The 20,120-nt window shown below is 35.9% G+C and overlaps 1 long non-coding RNA gene across 2 annotated transcripts in view; it reads left to right on the top strand.

Annotated features, from left to right (window-relative positions):
- LOC147583570 (uncharacterized) overlaps positions 1-20,120 on the top strand; it is a 72,813-nt gene that overhangs the window by 1,519 nt on the left and 51,174 nt on the right. For both annotated transcript variants that reach the window (XR_015248345.1, XR_015248346.1), the window contains exon 2: positions 19,688-19,776. This is a non-coding gene — a long non-coding RNA (uncharacterized LOC147583570). The remainder of the gene's footprint in view (positions 1-19,687; positions 19,777-20,120) is intronic.

The raw sequence follows: 20,120 nt of genomic DNA, 5'->3' as shown, positions 1-20,120 counted from the left end.
GGCGTATTAGTTTCCTGTGACAGTTATAACAAGTTACCAAAAACTGGGTGCTTAAAACAACAGAAATGTATTCTCTCAAAGTTCTGGAGGACAGAAGACCAAAAATGAAGGTGTCAATAGGGTAGTGCTCTCTTTGGAAGCTTTAGAGGACAAACTGCTCCTTGCTTCTTCCAGCGTCTTGTGGATTTTAGCATTCCTTGACTTGTGACTGCATCTCTCCGGTCTCTGCCTCCATGGTCACAATGAATACCTTTTCTTTTTTTGTGTGTATATCTTCTCTCAGTATCTCTTACAAGGACTATTATGATGACATCTAGGACTCACTTGGATAATTCAGGTTTATCTCTTTATTGCATGATCCTTCACTTGGTCACATCTGCAAGACCTGTTTTCCAGATAAGGAAACATTCACACCTTCCAAGGGGTAGATGTGGGCATCTTGGGGGTTGAGAGGAGGTCCAATTTTTTGGCCTGACACAAACGGTGACTTTCACTATAATACAAAGAAGTTTTAGATAAGTGCCTTAAGAGAAGCAAAAAGTCAGTGTGAGTACAGGGGGAATCCAGGAGACATCTTAAGGCTTTTAACAATCTACCTGGGTCACTGAAAAGCATGTTGTAACAACAAAGCTGAAGAGAAACTCACAACTTTGTCCTGTGTTATTTTCTTTCTCTCCTTATCATTATCTGTATTTATTTGTTTATATGCTTATCATCTGTCTTAAGTTATTAGAAGGTAAATTTGATGAGGGCAAGGATTTTTTTCTATGTTCATCATTATATCTCATCTTCTAGAGTAGTGCTTGGCACATAATAGGTGTTTTGTAAACACATATTTATTGATTGAATTAAAGGAACCTTGTCCTTTCAAATTCACCATGTCCAAAATAAAACTTCTCCAGACCTGGGCCTTTTCCATCCTTCCCACTCTCACTAATTCCACAGTGCCTCCTGTATCCTCTCTTCCTGTGGCATAGCAGCCTCCAAGATGGCCTCCACTGATCCACATCTTCTGGTATGTTTGTCCTTTGTGTAATCTCCGCTGGGAAGTGTACTGGACCTAGCGACTCACTCTAATGAATATAGTATGATGCTGTTAGGTCATTTCCAAGAGTAGGTTACAAAAAGATATGATTGCCTTCTTGCTCAGCTGCTTTTACTCCCTTGCTCTGGTTCTTCTCCCTACTTCTGTCCTTATACAAAGAAATCAAGTTTCTATATTGTGAGTACCCCTGGAGAGGTCCATGTTGCAGGGAACTGATGTCTCCAGCCAAAAGTCAATGAAGACTTTAGGCCTGTCAGCAGTCACATGAGTTAGGTTTAGAAGTGAATCCTTCCCTGGTCAAGCCTTGAGGTAAATGCATCCCTGGTCAGTGCTTTCACTGCAGCCTTATGACTAAGCCAGAGTCAGAGGCATCCAGCTAAGTCATATCCTAATTTTTGACACACAGAAATTATGAGGTATTTATTGTACACTAAATTTTAGGGTAATTTTTTTACATAGCAATAGATAAATAATACACTCCCATACCAATCCATCACCTAAACCTATTTATCTATCTATCTTTCCTCCATTGTAGTCTCTACTCGGATTTACCTATGATTTGCTCTTCCCTGAACTACTATGATAGCCTCCTAATTCACACACCATGTTGGCTTCCCTTCAAACCCATCTGCACATTGCAGAGTCATATTTATAACACACAAATCCAGTCATATCAGTCTCTTGCTTCTAACCCTTTTGTGACTATAAACCTGTCTTCCTTTCCAGGTTCAATATATACAATATGCAGCCCCCTTCATTTCAGTTTCTTTTAGTTCTTCATGTTCAACATGTGTGCTTCCACTGTAGGGTGCTGATATGTTCTTTTGAATAGATTACTTTTGCTCCCTTTTTTCTTTGGTTAAGGCCTACTTCTGTCAACACAGAGTTTAGATCAGGGGTTCCTTTCTCAGGGACACCTTCTCTGATTTCCCTGACTTGATCAGATCCCCCTATTTATAAGTTCTCATAACATCTTAGTACTTAGCATTACTGAAATAATTGAAATTTTGTTGTGTTTATAATATTGGCCATCTCTGTTAGACTGTTGGTTTCAAGAGAGCAGGGACCATACCTGTTTTGTTTACCCTTGCATTCCTAGGGCCTAGTATACTAGCTCAACCTTGTACCTGGTATAACAAAACATTAGTTCCCCTGGATGAGTGAATGAGGGAGGGAGGAGATGAAGGATGAATATAATCTTAAAAGACAGGCATAGGCTTTGGTGTAGAGAAAATAAGAAGAAAGCAGTTGAAAATATGTTAAAGTAAATGGGTGAATTAATAATCTCAGTTTATTGATGGGAAAGCTAGTTATGGAGGTGATTAATCATAGTGCATCAGTAAGTCTCTTTACTCAGGTGTTTTTTTGTTATTTTATCACTGGTTTATTCAATTTAAGGCTAGAAGAAACCAGTATCATTTACTTCAATCTCCCTATCTCCTTGAGAGAAAGTAATTGTCCACTGTCCAGTTGCCCAGGGATTGAGTCATTGGGTCATTTCCTGACCCTCCTAACTCCAACAAGTTCAGGAGATTTATAATTGGACTTTGATTAACAAATAAGGGATAGGGCCTGTCCAGGCAATAGGCATTTCAAAGACGCCTGACTCAGATCAAAGTTGTTTTGTCTATGGTAAAATCTACCCTTACCAGTGATAGTGGTGTCTATAAAGCAAAATTAGAGTGTGTACTACTTTAACAATATGAACTCAAAATGAGAGCTAGGAAGAGACCCAATTTCACAATATCAGATGTTCTTGTTTGATCTGGATGAATGCAAGCCCATAACTAAACTCTTGGATTTGGCTATGACTTTAAGAATGGCTACCAAAATTCAGCCCTGACACCAAAAACAAAAAAAATAAACTAAAACAAACTTGGCTTAAGCCAAGTTATTTATGTACATTATACAGTGAAACATTTTCTCTAATTTCTACAGTTTTTAAAGAAGTCAGTACATTTTGTAATTGTGCTAAATTGATTAACCTAATTTGACAGCCTTAAGAATTAGGCACTATACAAGCTTTAAAGTATTTGTCTTTGTTCTACAAAGAAAGCAATTTGGTGGTGTATTAATGTTATTAAAGGATATTGGATGACATTTAAAATGGAATAGACTACTGTTTTTGAGGATGGTGGAATCTTTGTCAATGCCTTCAAGTTAGATGCTATGATTATCAATTTGACAAGAAATAGTATTCTTTCGAACTAAGAATATACAGTATTTACTACAATATAGTTGTAGCTTATATTTTGTTTGCAGTTCATAATCAAATTATTTGGCATAATGGGAAGGAAAAGATACTGGTTTGATGATCAAAGTTTGTTTTGCTGCACAATAATCTAGAAACATTTACTACTTGAAGAGTTATTTTATTCTATTTCCACGTTATGGAATAACCTTATGAGTGGCAATAATGCCAAGTTGATAGAATAATTTAAAAACTGTGACTATTTTATAGTTAAAGTAAGTTGAGAAAAATTAGTGATACCTGAGTCATCCATCTGACTTTTGATTTGAGAGTAGTGATGTCTTCTTTTTTCAAGAAGGTGGGGTGTAGGGAAATATTTTGAGGGTTTTACTGTTGATAGATTTTTTTCCCCCCTCTCTGGTTGATGAGGTTCTAATGACACTTTCCTGCCTATACCTTTAGATGACCAAATACTTCAAAATTCATGTATTAACTTGAAATTTCCCAAACTAGCTACTACCTGATGATTTTCTCAGGGGGAAAAAAAACTATTCCAGTAGTTGAATATTTAGGTGTAAATACTTCTCTAAGATAGTTTTATAGAATAAGCACTTAGATTTAGAAAAATGAATATAGTTGTAAAATGCATCCTTGAAAAGATTAAATGAAGTGAGCTGATTTTTTTTTCTTTTTTTAAATTATTTTTAAATTTACATCCAAGTTAGTTAGTATATAGTGTAACAATGATTTCAGGAGTAGATTCCTTAATACCCCTTACCCATTTAGCCCATGTCCCCTCCCACAACCCCTCCAGCAACCCTCAGTTTGTTCTCTATATTTAAGAGTTTTTTATGTTTTGTCCCCCTCCCTGTTTTTATATTATTTTATATTATTTATATTATATTTATATTTATATTATTTTTGCTCCCCTTCCCTTATGTTCATCTGTTTTGTATCTTAAAGTCCTCACATGAGTGAAGTCATATGATATTTGTCTTTCTCTGACTAATTTCGCTTAGCATAATGCCCTCTAGTTCCAGCCACGTAGTTGCAAAGGCAAGATTTCATTCTTTTTGATTGCCGAGTAATACTCCATTGTATATATATACCACTTCTTCTTTATCCATTCTTCCATCGATGGACATTTGGGCTCTTTCCATACTTTGGCTATTGTTGACAGCACTGCTATAAACATTGGGGTACATGTGCCCCTTCAAAACAGCACACCTGTATCCCTTGGATAAATACCTAGTAGTGCAGTTGCTGGATCGTAGGCTAGTTCTATTTTTAATTTTTTGAGGAACCTCCATACTGTTTTCCAGAGTGGCTGCATCAGTTTGCATTCCCACCAGCAGTGCAGAAGAGATCCTCTTTCCTCGCATCCTCGCCAACATCTGTTGTTGCCTGAGTTGTTAGTGTTAGCCATTCTGACAGGTGTGAGGGGGTATCTCATTGTGGTTTTGATTTGTATTTCCTTGATGATGAGTGATGTGGAGCATTTTTTCATGTGTCACTTGGCCATCTGGATGTCTTCTTTGGAGAAGTGTCTATTCATGTCTTTTGTCCATTTCTTCACCGGATTATTTGTTTTTTGGGTGTTGAGTTTGGTAAATTCTCTATAGATTTTGGATACTAACCCTTTATCTGATATGTTGTTTGCAAATATCTTCTCCCATTCTGTCAGTTGTGTTTTAGTTTTGCTGATAGTTTCCTTCGCTGTGCAGAAGCTTTTTATTTTGAGGTCCCAATAGATCATTTTTGCTTTTGTTTCCCTTGCCTCCAGAGACGTGTTGAGTAAGAAATTGCTGCGACTGATATCAAAGGGGTTTTTGCCTTCTTTCTCCTTGAGGATTTTGATGGCTTCCTGTCTTACATTTAGGTCTTTCATCCATTTTGAGTTTATTTTTGTGTATGGTGTAAGAAGTGTTCCAGGTTCATTTTTCTGCATGTTGCTGTCCAGTTTTCCCAGCACCAGTTGCTGGAGAGACTGTCTTTAATCCATTGTATATTCTTTCCTGCTTTGTCAAAGATTAGTTGGCCATACATTTGTGGGTCTATTTCTGGGTTCTCTATCCTGTTCCGTTGATCTGAGTGTCTGTTTTTGTGCCAGTACCATACTGTCTTGATGATTACAGCTGTGTAATACATCTTGAAGTCCAGGATTGTGATGCCTCCAGCTTTGGTTTTCTTTTTCAAGATTGCTTGGGTATTCAGGGTCTTTTCTGATTCCATACAAATTTTAGGATTGTTTGTTCTAGCTCTGTGAAGGATGCTGGTGTTATTTTGATAGGGATTGCATTGAATATCTAGATTGCTTTGGGTTGTATTGACATTTTAACAATATTTGTTATTCCAATCCAGGAGCATGGAATATTTTTCCATTTTTTTGTGTCTTCTTCAATTTCTTTCATAAGCTTTCTATAGTTTTCAGTGTATAGATTTTTCACCTCTTTGGTTAGCTTTATCCCTAGGTATTTTATGGTTTTTGGTGCAATTGTAAATGGGATCGATTCTTTGATTTCTCTTTCTGTTGCTTCATTATTGGTGTATAGGAATGCAGCCAATTTCTGTGCATTGACTTTATATCCTGCAACTTTGCTGAATTCATGGATCAGTTTTAGCAGTTTTTTGGTGGAATCTTTAGGGTTTTCATATAGAGTATCATGTTATCTGCCAAGAGTGAAAGTTTGACCAAGGTGAGCTGATATTTAATACCAGTTTGTCTTTAAATATATAAATACTCTTTTGTTGTCAGAAAAAGTTGTTAGATCTCAGTAGCAAGTTTTTTCCTTTTTTTTTTTTTTTAAATTTTTTTTTTTCAACGTTTATTTATTTTTGGGACAGAGAGAGACAGAGCATGAACGGGCGAGGGGCAGAGAGAGAGGGAGACACAGAATCGGAAACAGGCTCCAGGCTCTGAGCCATCAGCCCAGAGCCTGACGCGGGGCTCGAACTCACGGACCGTGAGATCGTGACCTGGTTGAAGTCGGACGCTTAACCAACTGCACCACCCAGGCGCCCCAAGTTTTTTCTTATATAACCTAAATATATAACCTATGTAACCTAAATATATATTATAAATATAATAATATATAATATAACTAATATGTTATATAATTATATTATATAAATATATTATATATATTATAAATATAATATATGTATTTCTTATGTAACCTAAAGATATAACCTATATAACTGGCTAACCTAAAGCCGGTTAGTGTTGACTCATGCTAAGAAGGCTATATAGAAAACAGGATATGCACATGCAAAAAAAAGAAAAAATGAGGTTGGACCCTTACCTTATGCTACATAAAAAACAAACAAACAACAACAACAAAAAACCTCAAAATGGATCAAAGACGTAAAGATAAAACTTAAAAACTATAAAACTATGTTTTAGAAGAAAACATAGAGGAAGAGCTTCATGTCACTGGATTTGACAATGATTTCTTGGATATGACATAAAAGCACAGGCAACAAATCTAAAAAAAGACAAATGAGACAGCATTAAAATTTAAAACTTAACGTGCATCAAAGGACACAATCAGCAGAGTGAAAAAGCAGCCTGTGAAATGAGAAGAGACATTTGCAAATCATATATCTGATAATGTGTATATTTAGAATATACAAAGAACTTCTACAACTCTACAACAACAACAAAGTCACTTGATTAAAAAACAGGCAAAGGTCTTGAAAATATATTACAAACGGCCAATAATCACATGAGAAGTTGTTCAACATTACAAATCATCAAGGAATTGCAATTCAGGGGCGCCCGGGTGGCTTAGTCGGTTAAGTGTCCGACTTTGGCTAGGTCATGATCTCGCAGTTTGTGGGTTTGAACTCCAAGTCGGGCCCTCTGCTGACAACTCGGGGCCTGGAGCCTGCTTTGGATTCTGTGTCTCCCTCTCTCTCTGCCCCTCCCATGCTCATGCTCTGTCTCTCTCTCTCTCTCTCTCTCTCTCTATCTCTCTCTCTCTCTCTCTCTCTCAAAAAATTTTAAAAAAATTAAAAAAAAAAGGAATTGCAATTCAGAATCTTAATGGATTATCACCTCACACCCATGAGGACGGCTCATATCCAAAACATGTAAAATTATAAGTGTTGATGAAGATGTGGAAAAATTAGAACTTGTGCAGTGTTGGTGGCAATGTAAAATGGTGCAGCAGCTATGGAAAATACTATGTCAGTTCCTCAAGTAATTAATATAGAGTTATATGATTCATTTCTGAGTATGTATTCAAAGAAAATGAAAGCAGGTCTTGAAAAGAGGTATTTGTACACCTATGTTCTTAACAGCATTATTCACAACATTTAAAAGTGGAAGCAACCCAAGTGTCCATGGATGGATGAATGGATAAATAAAATGTGATATATACAATCAATGGAGTATTATTCAGTCTTAAAAAGGAAGGAAATTTTAACACACACCACAACATGGATGAACCTTGAGGACATTATGCTAAGTGAAATAAGCAAATTACACAAACATACACACACATACAAACATACTATATGATTCCACCTATAAAGTATATAGAACAGAAAAAAATCATAGAATCAGAAAGTAAAATGGTTGCCAGGGAATGGGTGGAGCAGGGAGAAGTGAGAAGTTGTTGTTTAATGGGTGTAGAGTTTAAGTTTCACACGATGAAAAAATTCTGGAGATTGATTGCATGACAGTGTAAATATACTTAATAATACTGAACTATACACATAAGAATGTTTAAGATGGCAGGGCGCCTGGGTGGCTCAGTCAGTTTAGCATCTGACTTGGCTCAGGTCATGATCTTGCAGTCTGTGGGTGTGAGCCCTATGTCAGGCTCTGTGCTGAAAGCTCGGAACCTAGAGCCTGCTTCGGATTCTGTGTTTCCCTCTCTCTCTTTCTCTGTGCCTCCCCTGCTCATGCTCTCTCTCTCTGTCTCTGTCTCACAAAAATAAATAAAAAATGTTAAAAAAAATTAAAATATTTAAGATGGCAAATTTTATGGGTTTTTTTAACCATAATTTTCAAAAATTTTATGGGGGGAAGGGAACTAATTAGGAAAAAAAGATCTAAAAAAGGCTCTTAGAAACAGCTTGAGAAACACTGTTACTAATAATTATATGTGTGTGTGTGTGTACGTGCATGCATGTATGTGCATGCCCAGGCATGTCCATTTTAGCAGAACTATTTAAAGTTGGAGTGCTTTACTACTAAATACATAGCATAATAGCATGTATCTCCTAAGAATGTGGATAATCTCCTACATACCATTTTATACCATAACACTGCATATATATTATACCTCAGTATCATTATCACATTCAAGAAATTTAATATTGAACAATAATATATTTTGATATTCAGTCTATGTTCACATTTCTCCAGTTCTCCTAATGTTTTTTTTTCCACACAGGGTCAATCAAGGATCATACTTCAAATTTGGTTGTAATTTTAGTCTCCTTTATTTAGAACAATTGGGATCTTTCAAGATGTTGGCATTTTGGATAGTTCACACCAGTTGTTTTGTAGAATGTCCTTCAATATGGGTTTGTCTAATTGTTTTCTATGACTAAATTAGACACTTAGGACAAAAAATCACTACATAAGTGATATAATGCATCCCTTTTGGATAGAAATAATACCAGTTTGTCTCATTATTGTGATGTTGAGACTATTTGGTTAATTAAAGTGGTGAGTAGATTTTTCTGTTAATATTTTTTATTTGTTTCTAATAAAAGGCATATATGCTTAGTTCAGAAAACTTGAAAAATGCAAAAGAAAAGAAAATCACTATAATTTCACTACAAAGAAATAAACATTGTTATTGTTTTGTGCATGTCCTTAAGCAGTCTTCTGTTGTTCATAATATAGTTAGTTATTCCAACTTTTATCTATTTAAAATTTTTGCTTTTATAAATAGCCCAGTAGTGAACATCATTGTCCCCTTCAAATCTTTGTCCTAATTTTTAAAAATTATTTCTGTAGGATTTCTAAAATGTCAGTTGTTTGATTAAAAGGTATTAACTTTTTCACTTTTGCTATTATATTCTCTGATTTTTATTTGGGTATATAGTACTCAAAAATTCCTCATCGAATGTGAACACTTCTGTTTCAACAGAATAAACAAATTAGTGTAAGAACCAGGTAGAGACTGGCTGTCTGCATTCTGTGCAACTAGTAGAAAAAGTCTTAACTGGCTTAACCCAGTCTATGGTAAGGTTTTTCTGAAGTCCTATATCCACAGGTGATCCAATCAGCTGAGGACAGGGCAAAGCAGGTATAGGATATAAGCAGCACTGTTAGGAAGCAGATTTTCTGAAGGAATGATGTAACAGGAAGAGATATTTGTCATTTCTAGTATGTTTAGTTTAACACTTGCTTTAAAGAAAAAAGTCTTTCTCAATGTGTTTGTTTTTGTATTTGGCACATAACATTCATTAAAAGTATCATTTCCCCCATGGTTTCCACCACAGGTCAAAATAATTTCCGATCTGTGATTAACTCCACTCCATTCTCTGTTATGTGGTATTGTACTCTTTCTAATACACAAATATGCTCTTGTCCCTCCACTGCTTAAATGCCCTTTAGTGATTTCTTACCGCTGTTAAGACAAAAGCCTTGCTTGGTAGTTGAGTGGATGTGAGAGATAAGGAAAAGGGGAGATTAAAGGATCCTGTCAGTTTATTGCTCAGATAACTGGGTGAATGGTGAGGTCATTCATGAGGAAGATCAGATTATAAGTTAAATGTAGATGGAATAAATTTGAGGTACCTGTGGGACATGCAATTTGAGCTATTGAATAGGTGGTTGGGTAAATTGTTCTAAAATCCAGGATGGAGATTAATGAGGGCTAGAGATACAGAATCAGGAGTTACCAAATTCAGATGGTAAGTAAAGACTCTGAGATAGTGGAGTAGAAAAACCAGACAGACTAGAGTAAGAAGAAAAGAAAGCTTGGGCAGAAATGACATGTGAGAGTTGGATAAAGGATCAAAAGGGAGCAGTCAAAAAAGTAGGAGAAAGACCATATATATTTGGTGACTCCTGTGCCAGTGGTGTAAAGGTCTTTCAAGAAAGGGATAGGACAGCAAATGCCTATGCTTCTGAGATTTCAAATAAGACTTGAAAAGTAACCTGGGAATCAGCAGTGACCTCTGCAAGATTACTTTTGTTAGAGCCTTTCACTTAGAAGCCAGACTCCAGTAGACTGAGGAATGATTGGCAAGTAAGAAAGTGGTGACAGCAAGTGAAGACAACGCTCAACAAGTTTGGTTGTGAAAGGCAGTAGAGAAACTTTAATAGCTAGCGCTAGGGAGTTTACAGATTTTTTAATTATTATTTGTTCCCATTGGGAGAGACTTGGATTTTGAAGATTCAGAGGAGAGAGAGAATCATGTGGAGATCCCTGAAAAGGAATCTAGAAAATCCCTGAAAAAAAGTCTAGGATGTAGACTCTTATTACATTTTCCTGGATTATTTGAAATTTAATTTTATATTCTTGAATAAAATTTTAGTATGCAGGCTCTTTTGAAGGCTACAATTATAATGTACCTTTCCACTAGTAGGAACAAAAGCAAAATAATTTTTTTGTGTGTGAGCACCTTAAATTAATGTGATTTAATTGAGTATTAAAGACCTGTTATACAGACTACTGATGGCTTTTTTTGTTCAAGTATTATGAATAGAAATGTGTATGTGGTGATCTTTAAATAAATGTTCTACCATAGTTCTGTAAAACTATATGGGAATTTACAATTGGAGGCAAAAATAAAGAGCCAAGTGCAAAAACTTACAAAGCCTCAAAATTATGCAAGAAGCTAATCTGAATATCAAAGGACAGAGGATATAATTTATTTGTTATTATAAATTCTGTCTGGAAACTTCTTTTTCATACTATGTCAAAAACCCTTAAACATTCACAGTTTAAAATAGTCTATTTGCTGCTTTATAAAAAAGATTATGAATTTACTTTAAAAATAATTTTGTCACTGTTAACATTGGAGATAAAATTGCATCAGTACCCTTTCATGAGGATGGTTTTACTTAGGAACCAGATCATAATGTTAAAAATAAGCAAAAAACAGGTTATGGTATCCAAAATTTTGGATCTTGAAGATGTTTGAACTGATTTGGTGATCATGTTATTATTCTGCTATTATATTGCTATCTTGTATAATAGAAATTTTGCTTTATTTGAGTACATTTCCCAAAACAGAAGTTAATAATTTGCACATTTGTTCTTTCAGCACTCTTTGTGTTTAAAGTGATTGAATGCTAAACTGAAACTGGCTCACACAATAAATAGTTGATTATTGGTTCATGTAACTTAGCTGACCAGAGTAGATCCAGCTGTATCCCGAGCTCCAAAAGCATTGCCAGATTCTTTCTCTATATTCTTTTCTCTAGTTTAGCTGAATCCCTAGGCAAGCTCACAAAATTGCTGCAGATTTCTCAATCTCATTTCCTTATTTCTAAGTAGAACATTTTGAGCCAAAGTCCTTACATCACCTTAATTTGAATTGACTGAGATCAAATGCCTATCTCTACCAACCACAGTGGTCAGATAAATGTACATCCACATTGGCTTAAGACTGGGTTGTATCTATTTTTTAAAAATAGATATTACTTTATTTTATTTATTTTTAAAATATTTATTTATATTTTGAAAGAGAGAAAGAGAACACATATGTGTAAGCAGGGGAGGGGCAGAGAGAAAGGGAGACAGAGGATCCAAAGGGGGCTCTGTGCGGACAGCAGAGAGCTGAATGCAGGGCTCAAACACACAAACTGTGAGACCATGAGCTGAGCTGAAGTTGTATGCTCAACCCATTGAGTCACCCAGGCACTCCTAAATATAAATTTTATACTTTAGAAAAGCTATATAGAAAAATCAAATATATAGTATAGAGAATTCCCATATACCCCACATTCACCTTCCCCAATTACATCTTACATTAGTAACAATAAAGCAATATTGATACAATATTTTTAAATTAATTAATTTTTAAATTTACAACCAAGTTAGTTAGCATATAGTCCAACAATGATTTCAGGAGTAGATTCCAGTGATTCATCCCCTATGTATAACCCCCAGTGCTCATCCCAAGTGTCTTCCTTAATGCCCCTTACCAATTAAGCCCATCCCCCCTCCCACAACCCCTCCAGCAACCCTCAGTTTGTTCTCTATATTTAAGAGTTTTTTATGTTTTGTTCCCCTCCCTGTTTTTATATTATATTATTTATATTATCTTTATATTTATATTATTTTTGCTCCCCTTCCCTTATGTTCATCTGTTTGTATCTTAAAGTCCTCCTATGAATGAAGTCATACGATATTTGTCTTTCTCTGACTAATTTCGCTTAGCATAATGCCCTCTAGTTCCAGCCACGTAGTTGCAAAGGCAAAATTTCATTCTTTTTGATTGCCGAGTAATACTGCATTACATGCGCGAGCGCGCGCGCGTGTGTGTGTGTGTGTGTGTACACACACATATATGTGTGTGTGTATATCTACATACACACACATATATATGTATATATATGTATATATACCATGTCTTTTTTATCCATTCATCCATTGGTGGACATTTGAGCCCTTTCCATACTTTGACTGTTGTTGATAGTGCTGCTATAAACATTGGGGTGCACGTGTCCCTTTGACACAGCATACCTGTATCCCTTGGATAAATACCTAGTATTGACTTCTTCCTTGCTGGTTCAGATGCCTTTTATTCCTTTGTGTTGTCTGATTGCTGCGGCTAAGACTTCCAATATTATGTTGAATAACAATGGCAAGAGTGGAAATCCCTGTTGTGTCCAGACTTTAGGGGAAAGCTTTCAGTTTTTTCCTGTTGAGGACGATATTAGCAGTGGGTCTTTCATATATGATTTTCATGATCTTGAGGTATGATCCTTCTATCCCTACTTTCTTGAGGGTTTTTCTCAAGAAAGGATGCTGTATTTTGTCAAATGTTTTCTCTGCATCTATTGAGAGGATCATGTGGTTCTTGTCCTTTTTTTTTTTAAATTTTTGATGTGATGTATCACATTGATTGTTTTGCAGATATTGGACCAGCTCTGCATCCCACTTGGTTGTGGTGAATAATTCTTTTAACGTATTGTTGGATCCACTTGGCTAGTGTCTTGTTGAGGATTTTTGCCTCCATGTTCATCAGGGAAATTGGTCTGCAGTTCTTTTTAGTGAGGTCTTTGTCTGGTTTTGGAATCAAGGTAATGCTGGCTTCATAGAATGAGTTTGGAAGTTTTCCTTCCATTTCTATATTTTGGAACAGCTGCAAGAGAATAGGTGTTAACTCTTCTTTAAACATTTGTTAGAATTCCCCTGGAAAGCCATCTGGCCCTGGACTCTTGTTTTTTGGCAGATTTTTGATTACTAATTCGATTTCTTTACTGGTTATGGGTCTGTTAAAATTTTCTATTTCTTCTTGTTTCAGTTTTGGTAGTTTATATTTCTAGGAATTTGTCCATTTCTTCCAGATTGCCCATTTTATTGTCATATAATTGCTTGTAATATTCTCCTATTATTGTTTGTATTTATGCTATGTTGGTGGTAATCTCTCCTCTTTCATTCTTGATTTTATTTATTTGGGTCCTTCCTTCTTCTTTTTGATCAAACTGGCTAGTGGTTTATCAATTTTGTTAATTCTTTCAAAGAACCAGCTCCTGGTTTCATTGATCTGTTCTACTGTTTTTTGTTTTTGTTTTTTGGTTTTGGTAGCATTGATTTCTGTTCTATTCCTTATTATTTCCTGTCTTCTGCTGTTTTTGGGTTTTATATGCTATTCTTTCCAGCTCTAAGGTGTAAGGTTAAGTTGTGTATCTGAGACATTTCTTCCTTCTTTAGGAAGGCGTGGATTGTATATACTTTCCTCTTATGACCGCTTTTGCTGCATCTCAGAGGTTTTGGGCTGTGGTGCTATAATTTTCCTTGACTTCCATGTACTTTTAATTTCCTCTTTAAATTCTTGGTTACCCCATTCATTCTTTAATAGGATGTTCTTTAGTCTCCAAGTATTTGGTACCTTTCCAAATTTTTTCTTGTGGTTGATTTTGAGTTTCATAGTGTTGTGGTCTGAAAATATGCACAGTATGATCTCGATCTTTTTGTAGTTGTTGAGGGCTGATTTTTGTCCCAGTGTGTGATCTATTCTGGAGAATGTTCCATGTGCACTTGAGCAGAATGTGTATTCTGCTGCTTTAGGATGAAATGTTCTGAATATATCTGTTAAGTCCATCTGGTCCAGTGTGTAATTCAAAGCCGTTGTTTCCTTGTTGATAATCTGATTAGATGATCTGTCCATTGTTGTAAGTGGGATGTTGAAGTCCCCTGCTATTATGGTATTATTATCAATGAGTTTCTTTATGTTTGTGATTAATTTATTTATATATTTGGGTGTTTCACGTTTGGAACATAAATGTTTACAATTGTTAGATCTTCTTGTTTATAGACCCCTTAATTATGACATAATGCCCTTCTTCATCTCTTGTTACAGTCTTTATTTTAAAATCTAGATTGTCTGAAGTAAGTATAGCTATTCTGGCTTTCTTTTGACGACCATTAGTATGATAGATGGTTCTCCATCCCCTTACTTTCAATCTGAAGGTGTCTTTAGGTCTCAATTGGGTCTTTTGTCAATGGCATATAGATGGATCTTGTTTTCTTATCCATTCTGTTACCCTATGTCTTTTGATTGGAGCATTTAGTCTACTGATGTTTAGAGTGAGTAATGAAAGATCTGAATTAATTGCCATTATGTTGCCTGTAGAGTTGGATTTTCTGGTGGTGTTCTCTGGTCCTTTCTAGTCTTTGTTGCTTTTGGTCTTTTTTTTTCTTTTTTCATCTTTTCTCTCCTTAGAGAGTCCCCCTTATGAATTACTGGGACCTTATGAAGATAAAAAGCTTCTGCACAGCAAAGGAAACAACCAACAAAACTAAAAGGCAACCAACGGAATGGGAAAAGATATTTGCAAATGACATATCGGACAAAGGGCTAGTATCCAAAATCTATAAAGAGCTCACCAAACTCCACACCCGAAAAGCAAATAACCCAGTGAAGAAATGGGCAGAAAACATGAATAGACACTTCTCTAAAGAAGACATCCGGATGGCCAACAGGCACATGAAAAGATGTTCAGCGTCGCTCCTTATCAGGGAAGTACAAATCAAAACCACACTCAGATATCACCTCACGCCAGTCAGAGTGGCCAAAATGAACAAATTAGGAGACTATACATGCTGGAGAGGATGTGGAGAAACGGGAACCCTCTTGCACTGTTGGTGGGAATGCAAATTGGTGCAGCCGCTCTGGAAAGCAGTGTGGAGGTTCCTCAGAAAATTAAAAATAGACCTACCCTATGACCCAGCAATAGCACTGCTAGGAATTTATCCAAGGGACACAGGAGTACTGATGCATAGGGGCACTTGTACCCCAATGTTCATAGCAGCACTCTCAACAATAGCCAAATTATGGAAAGAGCCTAAATGTCCATCAACTGATGAATGGATAAAGAAATTGTGGTTTATAGACACAATGGAGTACTACGTGGCAATGAGAAAAAATGAAATATGGCCTTTTGTAGCAACGTGGATGGAACTGGAGAGTGTGATGCTAAGTGAAATAAGCCATACAGAGAAAGACAGATACCATATGGTTTCACTCTTATGTGGATCCTGAGAAACTTAAGAGAAACCCATGGGGGAGGGGAACAAAAAAAAAAAAAAAAAAGAGGTTAGAGTGGGAGAGAGCCAAAGCATAAGAGACTGTTGAGAACTGAGAACAAACTAAGGGTTGATGGGGGGTGGGAGGGAGGAGAGGGTGGGTGATGGGTACTGAGGAGGGCACCTTTTGGGATGAGCACTGGGTGTTGTATGGAAACCAATTTGACAATAAATTTCATATATAAATAAAAAAAAAAAAAAAGAGAGTCCCCCTTATAATTTCTTGCAGGGCTGATTTAGTGGTCATAAACTCCTTTAGTTTTTGTTTGGGAAACTTTTAATCTCTCCTGTTTTGAATGACAGCTTTGCTGGATAAAGAATTCTTGGCTGCATATATTTCTGATTCAACATATTGAATATACCCTGCCACCCCTTCCTGGCCTGCCAAGTTTCTGTGGATAGGTCTGTTGTGAACCTGATATGTCTTACCTTATGGATTAAGGACTTTTTTTTCCTTGTTGCTTTCATGATTCTTTCCTACATTCTTTTCCTGAGTACCACTTACAGTTTGTCACCATTACTGTTGATGTCTGAATTTTTGGTATAGATCTTTATCTATTCACCAGGAAAAGATGTTTTTTTAGAGGTAAGAAAAGGTGTTAGGGGTTAAGAGGGTTCCACATGAAGTTGACTGAATCCAAAAGTGCTCTAGTTTAAAAAATGTACACAAATATCCTCTCTCCCCTCCCCCCATCCCCAGATTAATTCCACTAGTATTGTTGGGTTGGGATAGTTTGGCTATTTGCCATATCTATACCAATTTCCTGCTACTGTTTTGGGTGCTGTTACTGGCCTAATGCATTGTATACTCTTTCCTTATGCTGGATCCTCTTCTGGAACATCCCCTCCTAAAATCTAACTTTTGTTAAGACCCCCAATTCTCTATCAGTTAGGTATATCTCAACCTCAATAGTGGATAGGGTTTAAATATTTTCTCCTGGAAGGCTTTGGCCTTAGTACAAATCACAAGATGCAAAAGTGTACACATATCTTTATAATTTATTCTGCCCCAGTACCCACAAACATCTAATCCTAATCCAAATAGACACATGTGGAGAGGGATGTTGTCTAACTCCACTGACAAAAAACATCTGGGTTCCAACTCTACTCAGGTTCCCTCTTACTAGGGGGATTTCCTTCTTCATATTACCCTTTCTCATTCCATAGGGGCCCAATGTGTTGTTTAGCATATTCATTGGAATTAAGCTATGAGTATATAGTTGATAATATTAAGAGAAAGGTTTGTCTCCTAAAAGGACCAATATGAAGGACTTCCACCTCCCTTCTGTTAACATAGGGAAGGAGCCTGCCATGATCACCAAGATGGAGGCACTGGTAGAATTTAGAATGAGCTACTCATTCTACTTAAGCTACTCTTCTAGAATGAAGCTTCAGGGAGTTCAGAGGGGTTGAAACAGACACAACAAAGGTAAAAGAGGGCAAAAGGCAGTAGAAAGGAATCCAGGATGCTCATCTTACATGGTCTTCTGACATCTAATGTCTTGTTTGTGATAAGTTAATAGTAAAGATGTTTCTTTCTGTTCATAGACTTCCATGAAGTGCTTATAGTGCATGCATAATGCATATGTACACATATATACAATATCATAGTTCTTAAATATACCTTAATCAATTGAAAAGTCCTTGAAGCACAGTAAAGTTTAAAGCAAACATAGAAGATAAAGGTTCCTTCACTGCTAATTTGGTTATGACAACCTTTCTTGAAAAGACTGGGAAGTCTTACAAACTTTTTGTGAAAGCATTTTTAAAATGGTCTTCAGGTATATCTAAAGTATATACTAGCCATATTTATTACACAACACTTATGATTGTGTAAATTTGCTACTCTTCTTAATATAAAAACTATACTAATTAACCAAATTTAACCAGAGATTTTGGACCTGGTTACATTTTATTACTATGACCATTGTCCTAACAAAATCCCTAGTATAATCCCCAGGAGAAGCAAGTTACTTTAATGCACTAATCATAGAACCCTGTGCCTTTTTCCCCCGTCCCCACACTGTTTGAATAACCTTCAGTTTTAAAACTTACTGCTCACTTTGACCATGAAAACTCCTTCGCGGCATTTCCTTCTGTGTAATTAGAAGTATTTCTCAAGGACAAGTTATTTATTCATTCAGAAGTAGATAGTTGAGAGCTACTAAGTGCCAGACACTGTGTTAGATATGGAGTATAACTGTCAACAAGGCAGTTTACCTCTGCTCTTCTCTGTAATCAAAAGAAGCTAAAATTAACTGAGAACTTAATGTGTGTCAAGCCCTGTTCTAAGTACTTTATGTGTATTCTTTCTGATAATTCTCACAACCATCCTAAGAGGTAATTTTGATTTAATCCCTATTTTACAAATACGCAGTGTGGGGGTGGAGAGGATAAACAACTTGCTCAAAGTAATACAGTGAAGGGTAAGCCCATGCTAAGCTACCTATACTGTTACAGGTAAAATTCTGAAAAATTCTGTTCTGAAAAATACCAAAAACTAATACAAATTAGCTTTTCCTGGAGGATGTGAAATCTCTTGTAGAATGGATGAAATTTGTAAATGTGAATATAAGCATGGGGCTGAGACTGTAAAAAGATATACCATTTACACATAATATGCAAAGTATTGAAATATATTCAAAACAAAATCATAATCTATTTTGACTACTGCTGTCATCAATTGGCTTTATTTTGTATATCTAAAATTACAAAGCAGCATTATTTTTTAAAAAAATTTTTTTTTTTCAACGTTTATTTATTTTTTTTGGGACAGAGAGAGACAGAGCATGAACGGGGGAGGGGCAGAGAGAGAGGGAGACACAGAATCGGAAACAGGCTCCAGGCTCCGAGCCATCAGCCCAGAGCCTGACGCGGGGCTCGAACTCACGGACCGCGAGATTGTGACCTGGCTGAAGTCGGACGCTCAACCGACTGCGCCACCCAGGCGCCCCAAAGCAGCATTATTTAAGAGATATTCTATCATCCAGATCTGAAGAAGTTTGAGTGATACCATGCTGTATTTTCGGGGGTGCATGGTAGGAAATGCACAGCACCGGTAACATCCTTTGCTGCTATCTTTGGTCTTTCCCCAATCCTATGCTTTCTCTGTTGGCCTGACAGGTTGCTAAAGATAATCTTTTGAATGGGTAATCATGGATAATGCACTTAGCTAAATTTAAATTAATTAGAGCTATATTTAGATAATAAAATGGTTCTATTGAAAATAGGACTCATTTCTACAGAACAAAAATTTAATCTTTGTGTAATATTGCTTAGGGAATCTGGCACGCTCCTGATATGGAATTAGAATTAAGTTACTTAATACTTATTGAATTGTTTTAGCTTTTTAGTTTTCTCTCCCCACTTCTTTGTCCCATTTGTTTATCTCCTTGGTTGGCTTGTTTGGGATTTTTCCAATACTTATATGTTTCACAATATTACTTCTAATTCCTTTAAGCTAAAATATAAATGCTAAATAGAAAAATATAATTCTGCAAAGGGACTTTAGCAGCTTTGTTTTCTGTTTATTTACTTGTTTAGGAAATTGTTCTTTAGTTTGCCAGAAAACAATCCTGTTTATAAATAGTAGAATCACTGTTGGAATTATGATTTTCTTTAAAACTGTAACATATAATCTTAGGTGAAAATTTTAATATGTACTGTCATAAATAATGTTAATATAATAAAATATGAAATTTACACATTTTAATTTTATTTCAGGTTGGAATATACCAATAAATATGCTGTTACTGCTCAAACAAACCACTTCCTTGTGTTGCCATCTTCAATCAAAATGTAGACTGCTATAGGTAACTCATCTCCTCTTTTTATTTCCAATAGTTGAACTTAGCTGCAACATGCTGAAAACTGAATGCCTCTAATTTAGAAGATTCATGGTGTATAAAAAATATTCAATGTATGAAATTAAGAATCATTTCCATGTAACCATGTAGGAAACCCCCTGGGTGCATTTTGGCTCTTTGTTTGTAACAAATCATTTTAATTTGAGAACACTTATGTAAATATGAATAAGTATAGTATAAAAGTCTTGTGTGTTATAATACAAATTTTAACTCTCTGAGTGTATTGGAAACTTCAAGTTTTCTAGTTTAATATTGAGATAATAGCATCATTTATTCAGATGTTAGAGCCT

This window comes from Puma concolor, chromosome A2 (genome assembly GCF_028749965.1).
Source record: "Puma concolor isolate L17-30 chromosome A2, mPumCon1.1.hap2, whole genome shotgun sequence".
NCBI classification, from domain to species: domain Eukaryota; kingdom Metazoa; phylum Chordata; class Mammalia; order Carnivora; family Felidae; genus Puma; species Puma concolor.
The sequence above is the reverse complement of the archived record's forward strand: the minus strand, read 5'-3'. Positions and strand labels throughout refer to the sequence as shown.